This window comes from Xenia sp. Carnegie-2017, unplaced genomic scaffold (assembly GCF_021976095.1).
Source record: "Xenia sp. Carnegie-2017 unplaced genomic scaffold, XeniaSp_v1 HiC_scaffold_2, whole genome shotgun sequence".
Classification (NCBI taxonomy): Eukaryota; Metazoa; Cnidaria; class Anthozoa; order Malacalcyonacea; family Xeniidae; genus Xenia; species Xenia sp. Carnegie-2017.
The window spans coordinates 4,131,335-4,143,951 of record NW_025813482.1 but is presented as its reverse complement, the minus strand read 5'-3'; the positions used below and the strand labels follow the sequence as shown (position 1 = coordinate 4,143,951).

The window sequence follows — 12,617 nt, the reverse complement described above, 5'->3', positions numbered from 1 at the left end:
AAGTCATACACGAGTGATAGCTAGCTACTCATAAAACTTTCGAAATGATATTAATTGAACAATGTACGGCTTAAATTTCCATGGAAGTTTTTGTGGTTCAAATAGAATGTTCAAAAGGGAAAGCAAAAACTGCACAAAAACTACCATATTTGTTTTTGAAAATGTCGGTTCAGGTTTAAACCATTGAGGTCTACTGAAATCTGATAATGCCGTTGATGCAAAAATTACAAGTTTACAAAGCCAGGTCCATATCAATTTAGTGATGAATTGTGTATTACCTCGCTTATTGAACGTCACCGCACCCATAACAACCTGTTGATTCTTTTTTAACGAAGCAGAAAATCCAGCTTGACAATAATCAAAATCTATAATGATAAATATGAGTTAACCGACATAATTCAGACAATCATTGGTAAAAACCTTCTTTTTCGGCTTTCGTAACAGACGTCTTAATTTACATTGTCCATTATACGTATTGTTTCTCAAAATAAAACTATCCAATTAAAAAGAATTTACATCGTTTGATTAGGTCATTTCTCATTGTATTTACACAGAGTATAGACAGAAATCCCTCCGTACCCAACATTATCACATCAAAAACATCACAGCGGAGGAACTAGGCTTGCATGTTTAACGCTGGTGTAGAAAAATCTTTTGAATCAATTCAACGCTTTTATAAACATTGTTTTTAGCACTACCGTAAATTTCTTTCTCAAATTTGCCTTTCATAGTGAAATAGGTTTCAGGTCATGATTTTCCTTCTCTTCAAATCAAAAAGTTCTTTCTATGAAAGAGCCATTCAATTTTGAGGAAATATATAACGTTCGATTTACACACTTAATAGTTGTAAACCGTAATGTTGTAATCTCCCATCGGTTTAATTATTTGTGCTATATATTGCTTCAAAAAGAATACCTTTTAAAAAAATGTTCCATATCATCTGATACAGTTTCTTGGTCAAAAATGCATTTTTTCTATAGCTATACTTATTACGTATTTGATATGTCTAATCATATGTTTTAATTTGATGTGACGGTACAACTGCTATAAATGTTATTAAACCCGAAGTTGCAGAGCCAATTGAAAAAGCGAGTAATGTAAATTCACCCCATTGAGGAGACAACATTCATTAGTGGATGATGGGATTGTCTGAAACGTCGATGAACAAATTAAATAACAACTTATGCAGAGCTTTTTTCAATACAGCTTCAAGTTCTTATAATCACAGATTCCAAAAGTCTATCTCGTTATCGTATTCATGCAATCCTTACAAGTGCACTCTTGTCTTGGCAATCAGGCCATAATCATTATAAAAATATATGTGATGACCTTAGTAATGAATTGGAATTCATATTTTGTTTGATTCACAATCTAGGAATGGAAGTAGTATGCCAGATACTAAAGGAACCTAAGTAGTGAATCATTGGTGGAACATCATTTTTAGTGACTCATTGTCATACACTATTAAAAGCAATAAATTCTTATTCATTTCAAATGGCAAAAACAAAATCAACCGCGTCTTCAAAAAGAGAGGGAGTCGAAAAAGCAATGATGAAAGTTAGCCAGAAAAAGTTTTTGCGTTTAGAGAAAGGTTCTCGCAGAACATAGAATACATGGGTGATTCTCCTATTACTGACGGCTCTGCACCAAGGATGGTTCGTCTGTTGATCTTGTTTACAATGTCTTGACCATTAGTTGAGAATGAACCTCTGAATGAGTACTGTATTCCTATCTAGCAACAATCGATTATCTTGCATTATTTCTAGATCTTACTAATCAAGTCCTTTTGACAGATCAACGTTTGCAAAATCGTATCAATAATCACAATCTTCATGGCAATTTATCGCAATCAAAAACTAATTAGCTTAATTATTCCTTTAAAGCGCTTGTTGTAATAAAAATGGCCCCTACACTACAATTGCACTTTCGCTTTATGTCTGTCAACAACTAAACAGCCCAAACAATCAAAGTTTTTTCATTCGCACGTACTGCTATGAATTCCTAACATTTCAAAGCAGTTTACTCCTTCTTCGATTAACGACACCTGTAAGACTTGGTTTAGTCATTTGTAACACTCACAATAAAAATTATCACAATAAAAATAAATCATCAAATAATAATTTCAACATACCACTTCGTCCATGATTTGGTGCCTGTCCTAGTGTACAAGGATACAATGTTCTTTCTGTAATTCTGGCCTGATATTTTCCTTCAAGTACGACGCACTTTCCAATTAAGTAGTAAAATTCCTTGCCTTGGTTGTTTGTGGTGTATTCTGTGAATCGAGGAGCACATGTCTGACGAAAAGTCAAAAAATAGTTAATAGCGATATGTATGCAAGATTCCAAACAGCAAAGAGTTCAAAACAGTCAATGCAAGACTCAAACAACGTAATGTTTCTATTATACAGGGTGGATCTAAAAAAGCAGACAATTTCGAAACAGCTAAAAATTTTGTAAAACGTTTCTATGATCAAAGATTTCATGTAAATATAGCTTATTTGGGTAAACAAAACCAACTTTTGTATGTGATGATTTTTATTTGCTACATAAAGGCTGACTTGTCTTTTGCACCAATGTACTTCTAACATGGAAATTGTGAAATTTTTCTTAAAGATATAAATTGCCTCATAAAAACTGTTTGAACACCCCACCCCCTCGCAAAGACCTTGTTCACATAAAATTTTGCCTTAAAGTAATCTATTAATATGAAAGTAAGCAGGCGAACGATTCATCGCTAAATTATTACGTTTACACTTCCCAAAACTCCTTGAAAAGACAAAGCGTAATGTTGAGAATGTACTATAATATAGTATTAGTATAATATAGTATTCGTTACAAATGAATTTCAATTAATTTATTTTTTTATCCTTCAAACTGTGTGCAAAGCAAATAAATCAAAGGAAACAGCAACAGTTTTACATACTGCCAAAAGCGAAATCAAAAGCAATGTAGGAAAGCCAGTCAGATAAAGAAACTTGGAAAGTGATTTTATACAGAAAACACAAATTTAGATGATTTATTTTTTCTGGCAAGTTTCATGTCAGGTTAGAATACCACATAAACTTTTCATCAGGCGACGTTTCTTTCAAATGAATACGTTTTTTGAGTGAACAAAGAATACATAGCACAGTTGTCCACAGAAAAGTTACAAGAAGAGAAAAATTCTTTTGTTCAGTATCAGAGATTATAAAATACAAACAATAAGGTCCAAAAATATTAAACTAATCATAGGCCGGTTGCACGAAGCCTGGATAGCGTTATCCATTGAATAGCAAAAATCTTCAAACTTGTAAAAAAGGTGTTTATTTTTCTTACGACAAAGAAATTTCGTAATCTTCGAAACAATATTTTATTTCAGTGATTGTTCAGTTCGAATCTTATACTTTTTGATTTTTAAAAGATTTTATAAAAGTTCAAAAAAAACTTGCTTTGCTATCCAATGGATAACGCTATCCAGACCGATCTCAAATTAGTTTAACATTATTGGACGCTTTTTGTACAAACCGATCTGTGAACTCAAAAGCAATCAAAGAGAATTTGCATATCAAACATGAAGACATGTTAAAGGACAAATTTGAGAGTTTGTTTTAAATTTGTCTGTTTTGCATTTTTCGCGTACACACTGGCCTATGGAAACGCTGTGGCATGCTCGGAGACCTTTGTAAGAATGCTAGAGCAGGTGCAAATTCTCGACCTGGCAGTAATCTACTCTTGAGTTCTCCAAATGGTCTTCTCGATTTGCATAAGCCTGTGCAAACGCAGTAAACTATGTTAACTGTAAATATCTTTTATTTCTTAATATATTTTTCAAAATAGTCAATTTATATAACTCAAATACTTTTGTACTAATTTCACTTTGCTATAATACTCAATACACTTTTAGCAAATTTGCCTTGTCATTTTGTTATGAATTTTGATCAATTTAAACTCATGTTCCATATAAATAATAGGGGAAGTGACTACTTGGTATGGTCTAACTTGAAACTATTTTTATAGAACTATTGCAAATATTTTGAGTGAGAAGCTGAATTCTGTAAATAATATGATGTGCGTAATCTGTTAACAAACTTCACACAAGGAAGCATCAAATGTGTAAGCACTAAAGTAGTGTCACATTTCATATTTGACTTCAAAATCAATATTGCATTCTATAAAAAATATAATATTCTATGTATAAAGAATATACGACAAAGATCATTTGAAATGAGTGCTAAATCGTAAGAACATAAGACTAAAGTGAAAATAATATGACACACGACAAAAACTGTGTGAGGTGGCAGATTTGACCTTATCACTTGTCCCACAATAATAAAAGATACTTCTAAACATGTCGCTGACTTAATAAACTTTAATCTTGTACTAAACTATTCCAAAACTGCAATTCTTACATTTCTGTGATTGAAGAATTTTTGATAGCCATTATGTATGTATAGTAGCAATAAACTTATAGTCAATGGCTCTGTTTTGATGATTTTAACAAAATTTAACATAATTTTCTAAAGGAAATAATGTTAACACAGAGCTGTTCAGAATGCTTCAAAATAAAAACTATCTTGGGGGAATGAGTTCATGAAAATTTCGAAAGAATAAAATGAAAACTGCAAAATAATGGCATTATGGGGGTTATGAAAAAGAAAGTTATAATGAAATTTTTTAACTTTACAAAGGTTTAAACTGAGTGAAGTTACAAGAAACTTACAACAACTTCTTTGTTTCCATTAGAATAAGTGGTTGCACCTAGCCATTGGTTGTTCCTTCTCTCCCAACTTTCTGGTACTAGAAGGTTGTAAAACATACTGAAACCAAGTAATATATGGGCTCAAAAAAATTGCCACATGGCATTCGGTCAAGATGAACAATCAACTTCTTTCTAGCTGGGTCAAAGTCGTTTTTTGGACCATGTACTAAAATAAATAACTGTCACCAGACAAATAATGCAAAAAAAATATTTTTTTAAGGCAACAGTGACTTGTATTTGACATTACCATGCGTTTGCATTACCCTTATGTACTACATTATTAAAAGTGGGTAAGACATGAAAATATGAACAGTCAAAATGACCGATAGGACAAGAAGTTTGCTGTTCAACAAGAATCTGTGACAATTCATTGTCAGTTCATCTGCACTATTTTAGAACCCTGCATATTCTGTTGTACATTCAGTAACTCTCTCATCATCATCGTCATTATCATAAAAATAATCTTACTAACGTGATTCAATAGATTGCGCTGTACAAGACGAACCATCAACCACACACTCAAACAAACGTCCCCCTTTTTCCCCATTTTCTTCAAACTCAGGTGCACCAACAAAAATTCTGAAAAAAAATTCATAACAAATGTGTTTGTCACATCCAATATGATTAGAATAAATATTTTGAAACATAAATATTTTAAAGAGACTACTGAAACCACATATTTATTAGGCAGTCACATCTGGTTCTCATATTACAATATACATTTTGTCATGCTATTAAAAATGATAGTTATACTGAGATAGATTAATTCTGTTATATGAGTTCCCTTCTAGACAAAGAAATTTGGAGTGTTAAAATATTTGATATTGTGTTTGCTTATTTCCAAAAAATGACAACACATGCTACAGAATCAAGGGCGAAAGTTAAGTTCAAAAAAATGAGTTTAAGATGTTTTTATTTATTTAATAAAACGTAGTCCAAATAACACATAATTGTAACTGAAATTTGAGTTTAGAAGATGTATTTCTATGGATTATGTTTTATTTTATGAAATTGTCATCAAGTTAGGGGCTATTTTCATTAAAATACACTAAAACATGAATAATATTTAAATTACACAGCAGGGTTTGCAAAATAAAGTAAATAACAAGTTTCTTCTTTGTTGCATTTAACGTAAACGACAACTATTTTTACATTTTTTAATGCAAACATTTTTCGGCAAACTTATGCCATCTTCAGTGTGGTATAATGAATGAAGATTTGAATAGAGTTAATATATAATGAAATCTGATACAAGACATGTGTATAGACAAAAGGGGTGGAAACGGAAGTTATTTACAATTATGTAGTGATTAGAGGTGTTGAGTATTTACTAGTTAAAGATAGTATTGACATGCTGAATTTGTTTGTTAAGATTAGGCTTGAGTTTTTTGATGTACAGTGCTTCTTTTAGTTTTAAAGAAGAAGTAGTGTGGGCAATGTTTAAAATACGACAGCAGGATTGTGAGTATTTAGATACGATTTATATTCGATTATATAATTCGAAGATACAATTTATATTCCGGAGAGGGAGAGGGGATTAGAATATTTAGTTGCAAAAATTGTGATGCACTTTTTCCACCTTAATTTGTAACCAGTGTCACATGACATTATGTTAGAGATACAGTGTACAACATACTACAGAAAATCATTGTGAATCTGATTGTTTAGCTGAAGTCTAAAAGTGGTTTCAAATAAATCCAAAAAATTTACTTGGGAACCAGAAGTACACGGCTGACTGGCTGAATGCAAGATGACAAGAAATGAAATGATCTAAATTACTAAAAAAATACAATACCCAAAAGCCTTAACAATATATCTGTCTTTGAAATAATAGTAAACCACCCAGGGCTTTTCCTAGCATTAAATAAAGTTTAATGTTTTAAATGGTCTGTTGTCAAATCATTCATTATTACACTTATGGTGATCAAGGAAATAAAGTTTTAAAGTTTATACCAAGTTTGAAATACACGCAAAGCCATGGGCGTCATTTGTCATTTATCCAGTCTTGCTAAAATTATTCAAAATATTTACAATTGTGCAGGAAACAAATTACAGAGGGAGCTGAACTTGTCAAATGTATATGGAGATTTTGTTAGTGTACAGGAACTTGGTCACATCCTCAAATATGACGATCAAAGCAATTAAGATATCAATGAAAGACGTTTTCTGTATAAGAATTGAAAGTAGCAGTTTTTTATAAATTATGTTATGGGAATGGGTATCACAGGATAGACATTACTTCGTTTAGTTCTTATGATATACTGAAATCTCCCATCAAAAGAACTTGCAATATGATTATACCAACAACCGGTTCTGATGAATGAATCAAGATGGTATTTTGATAAAGAGTATCTATACGATTGGCTGGCGCCTCGCATATTTCATATAGCAAATAATACATAGAAATTTTAACACAATACAATTTACAAAGGTTGTACAGGGTCCAAATTAACCAAAATTATGTGATGACAACATACTTACGTTGGTTGGCCTGAAAAATCCCGTCCAGGAGAAACCTTTCCACTGTGTAAAGTCAAACTGTAGCCAAACATAGAATCTTCCTTTCCCGAAAACACCTTTGCATTTGTAGTTTTTATGTCAATTTGCTCAATTTTATAACATAAGCAAAGTGTAAAAAAACCAAATATATATAATACGTTTAAAACAGACATTTGAATCGATTGACAACTTATAACACGCATATATTGATTAGAATTTGAAATAAAGTCACTGCAACATGACACAATTCGCTCGTTTGCTTTTAAGATTATGAGTGTTCGAGTGAATTTGAGTTATGTATACTGATATTGGGCATGAAATAGAAGGTGTGGCGGATATCGAACGTCATCGGAAGTACTCGCTAGACTTACGGACGATGCCAAAACTGTCTAATCAGCAATATCCCGCCCATATAATTGTGACTTGGTGGTTTTTTCACATTTATGCTAAAATCTTGGAAGTTTCATGTTAGAAATAAACCTTAGTGCTTTTCTGAAAATTTTTGGTTAAGAAAATTTCATGAGCTTATAATTGCTAAAGAATACATTTAAATTTACTGAACAACTCGCAAATTTCGATTTATGATTAGCACTGGTAGGGGCGAAACTTGAACTTTTTGTTAGAAAACGGTGGAAGTGGGAGGAATTAAATACTCTGCAAAAAATAAGAATACGAAACATCCTACAGAATTGCGACAGACCTGAGGGCAGGTGCAGGCCAAACAGTTGTTCAGGCAAACCTTTTCAGTAAAACTGAATTCCCAATCAATTTTTCCAAAAACTATTATTGTGTCAAATAAAATTCACTTAATATGGATAACTGTTTTAATCTATCCAAATACATCGTTTTTCAATTTTCCCTGCAAATTAAATCTTTGTCATGTATCATTTTAACAGTGTGAGGTGAGGGTCAGTCATCCCTTCAAAACCATATCAAAAATTTTGATGATTTGACTTTAAGAAATGTGAGCACGCGGATTGCAGTGACTCATATTTCCAGTTTACCTATACGTAATACAAAACAATGTCAAACTCAAACCAAAAGTAAGTATCCAGTAGAAGGTAACGCTAATGACATGCCAGGTACATCGATTAAAGAACACTGGATGGAAGCCAATTACCAACAGTCATACTCATGCGTAGAGCCATATATTGAGCCTTCCTAACACTTTTTTGTGAAATTATGAGATGTCAAGTCAAGACTCAAGATTTGATAAATGACTAAACAAACATTAGACTTTTTATGACACAGTTTTCAGCATTTCATCATAATGTCAAAGATAAAGTGCATCTGTTGTTTTGTTGAAAGTTGAAACCCATATTTAAATTTCGAATATTGTTCATGGAGTTTTTAGATCAGATGTACAATATCGATATATTTTGCAGTTAACTAAAATGGAACTTCTATGTAAAATTGTCTGGAATCCTTAATGTTTTATGAAATCGTTCACACAATCAGATCATATTTCAATATAAAAGTAAAATCTGGTGAAAGTTAGGAGGATTTTATTGAATAAGCTTTTCTATATTCCAGATTTAAAACACAGAAATCGTTCTTCTGAGAGTCAAAATTATTTGGTTAAAATTTCGACTAGTAAACAGATACAAAAATAAAAATTCTTTTATCTCATAAATCAAGCAAAATGCAGTGTTGAATTACTAAATGATAAACAGATGGCGCCCCATAGTTGGTCATGTTGTATCAATACTACGAAGTTCGTTGAAATATGCCCAGTAACTTCAGAAACAACCATCTTTCTCAGCAACCTCAATATAGATACTTTACATAAAACTTGCCTTTACAAGTTACAACAGCAAATGGCCAGCGCAAGAAAAGAATTTCAGGAATTTATTGTTGATACAATTTTGATAGGGTCAACTGTTACAAAAGGCTATAATTTGATCATGCATGTTTTCAAGCAATTTAAAGTTTCAAACTTTTAACTGCACAAAAGCGGGAGGGAGCAGCAGACATTTCTCCAAAACATTTTTTATGTATTGGAATAAATGATATCTACCTACTCCCCCCACCCCCCTTCCTTATTCTTCAGGCTGAGACGACGGTAGGTATTTTTATGTAGACGACCGACGAGAAAGGAGTTTTAGGAGAAGTAAAAACAAAGAAAACCCATCTTCATTAAAGAAAGAAATAGTAAATCAAAAACATAAGTTATATCGAAAAAAGTTTTTTTCGTATTATGATAAGTACAATACAAGAAAATAAAAAGAACGAAACGATTCTATTTTTGAATATTATTAATTCCCATTGAGTGGCCGATAGTCTATACAAAAATAATGTTTTTAATATCCAACATGACTAGTTCTCGAATCAATAGTATTCAAATCAACTGTATTCAAATTGGCATAGAGATGTAGTACTTCCAGGTTACTTTTAAGATTTAAGAGTGCTACTTTATATCCTTGGTAATATAACTCTCCATCGCCAGAATCCCTTTCCCAAAACCAAGGAAAATCATTAGAAAAAGCAACATAAATTGCAGTACAAGAAGACATACGCACAGGTGAAAAGCTAATGGCGATGAAAGATTGAATGGGAGAATGCCTGTGTGACTGATTGTTGTTTAGCGGGAACAAGAGTAAAAAGGCAAGATCGCTTGCCACAAGATATATTTGTTTGTTGGAGAACAAGCTTTTGTTGTGCAGAAAATCAGAAAGCATGCAAAATATACTAAGTTTGGAAAGCGAAGAGAGTAAATTACAGATGTTTTTTACAGGACTACATCACGCAAGCCTTATGTTGAGCCATAATCGCCAAAAGTATTGGTAACAATTGGCATCGATGAATCTCTGTGAAAGTGATTTGGTTAATCAATAAGGTCAGAAGAAATATCATCGACGTTCTCAGGTTTAAAGTTATCAGACGTCCTTTCATTTGCACCACAGTCATCGTTTTGCCCTTCACTAGATTCAATTAGGATAAATTCTTCCTTCTGCTTTTGAAAATGCCCGTAGTCCGCAAGTAGAGGAACTGGTAACGAGTTCGGTAGCTTATTATCACTTGAGGTTTTTGTGTTGGGTGTAAGAGATGTAATAGCCGTGTCGATGTGACTGAATTCGGAATCCTGTTCGATTGTTGAGCCATGAAATGTTAAAGTTCCTTTCAAGATGTCACGAACCTGGAAGCACATAGTGAAGATGCAGGTTGTCAATATATTGTATCAGCATATCGATATATAAAAGACAACTTTCTCAGCTCATCGTTTTACCTGTTTTAGACCAGCCAAGGACAAGTATACAACATCCATACATTTCTCATCTTGAGTTATTTGTTCTTGTAGATGATCTAAATAATAAGCACATTAGCAAAGACACTATATTTTAGAGGTAAATATGTATCAAGAAACACTCAAACTACCAAGTTACGGATTTTCCAGTTTACAAGTTATCTCGTACAGCCATAACCTCATTTAATGCCATTTTGTAAATAATCGTACAGGCATTATAGGAGTGAAAGCCAAAAAGTACATCAAGCACCAATCAATATTTTATATAAAAAAGTGATAAATGAAAGCATCGTACTTATGTAGGTGTCCATTTTAGAACCACAATAGATCGATATTGACTGAAGTTTATCTACTTCCGCTTTGAAATGAGAGACTTGATCTTGAAGACGTTCATGGTCCTAAAAAATATCAAACACACGCTTGTTTAAATGTTCCCTGTTAAATTCATAGACATGGTGATTCAAATAAAATTCTTAAGTAACGACAACTGTTCAACGAAGAGTAAAGGTGTTTTATCAAGTTACTAAGTTTTATACGTACCAAATACTTTTCAAAAAGGCCGCAAAGATATTTTCAAAAAAATTTTTCTCAATCCATTAAAACTATTTAAGTTTTCACGCAGCTGTAGACGAGATTGATTTATTTTATGTAAGTATAATTTTTCAGCCTTTACAAAATTTGAAAAATAATAGAATAAACTTGATTTTATATAGCCACAAATTCCAGAAATAACAAATTTCTCTAAGAAAATAAATTACATGGCGTTTATTCGATTTATCTAATGTTTTTGTTTGATTTAGTCTAGTTTTTGTCATGACTTAGCTTGTCGTTTTTTACTGAGTTCTATTCAAATAAAAATATTGGCATTTCAACGATTGGTTTTTGCATATGAAAGTAAATTAAAGTGCTTTGGAGCACATGCAAATAAGTTTTCATTCTGCAACAAATATGAAATATTCTGTAAAGTAGGACAAATTAGCACATCAGAAGAAAACAATTGCACAGTTTCTACACATCAGAAGAAAACAATTGCACAGTTTCTACACATCAGAAGAAAACAAATACACAGTTTCTACACATCAGAAGAAAACAATTTCACAGTTTCTACACATCAGAAGAAAACAATTGCACAATTTCTACACATCAGAAGAAAACAATTGCACAGTTTCTACACATCAGAAGAAAACAAATACACAGTTTCTACACATCAGAAGAAAACAATTGCACAGTTTCTACACATCAGAAGAAAACAATTTCACAGTTTCTACATACTTGCTGTAAAGCAGTGATATCAGTTCGACTTGGATGACGAACTTTCGATGATAGTTTTGATAAAACGCCGTACTGGCAGATGTTCTGTTGGATCTTGGTGACATCATAAATAAATCTTCATCATCAGGATCACTGGGGAACATGTGGGATGACGGGGATGACTTGTTGTTCTCTAAATTGTTCGCAATATTACAACAATGCACAAAATTCTTCGTCAACAGTGATTAAAATAAACAAAATCATGTGAACATTCACCATAAAGAAAAATATTTCCAGACTCCAAGAAATTTTGCCAGATAGTATAAATATTGAACAAACAACATTACACGAAAATAATTTCGTTCAAAGTTTTTCCATTTCAGCATTATACTTTTGATAAAAACTGATGATGATGAAATCAAGATATTTACCCTTCATTTCAACTGGTTTCTTTTTTCATTACCAGAGGATTTATTTTCCAATCTGTTTTCAGCATTGTATGTATCATTGATTTCCGGTCCTCTCTTTGATGGAATTTGTCTGGTGCCTCGCAAACAGCCTGTAATCCATTCGTTATTCTTGAATGAAAAGCATCTTGGTTCTGCAATAATTCATTTTGATTGAATGAAGAAGTCGCGCATGCGTATTTGAACTATTTTGTAGATTAACTTTGGCCAATGAAAGTAAGCACAAGAAAATTACAGACTTGACTGTAGTTAAACTATAAAAAGTAGCATGAAGAAAGTAGGAACCAGTAATAGTTCTTGGAGAAATAGGAAAAAACTATTATTTGTGAATATCAAAATATATTGTCTCATATTACACAATGCACCATTAAGTCTAAAGATAGAAATTTAACAGAAATACAAATTGTTCAAAATTC

At 32.2% G+C, this 12,617-nt stretch overlaps 1 long non-coding RNA gene across 1 annotated transcript; it reads right to left on the bottom strand.

Moving 5' to 3' along the window:
* Positions 1-9,836: 9,836 nt before the first annotated feature.
* LOC124440244 lies at positions 9,837-10,661 on the bottom strand. Its single transcript, XR_006946628.1, has 2 exons — positions 10,466-10,661; positions 9,837-10,375 (listed from the first exon to the last, which is right to left on the bottom strand). It is a non-coding gene; the product is annotated as an uncharacterized LOC124440244 (long non-coding RNA).
* Between the last annotated feature and the right edge of the window lie 1,956 nt (positions 10,662-12,617).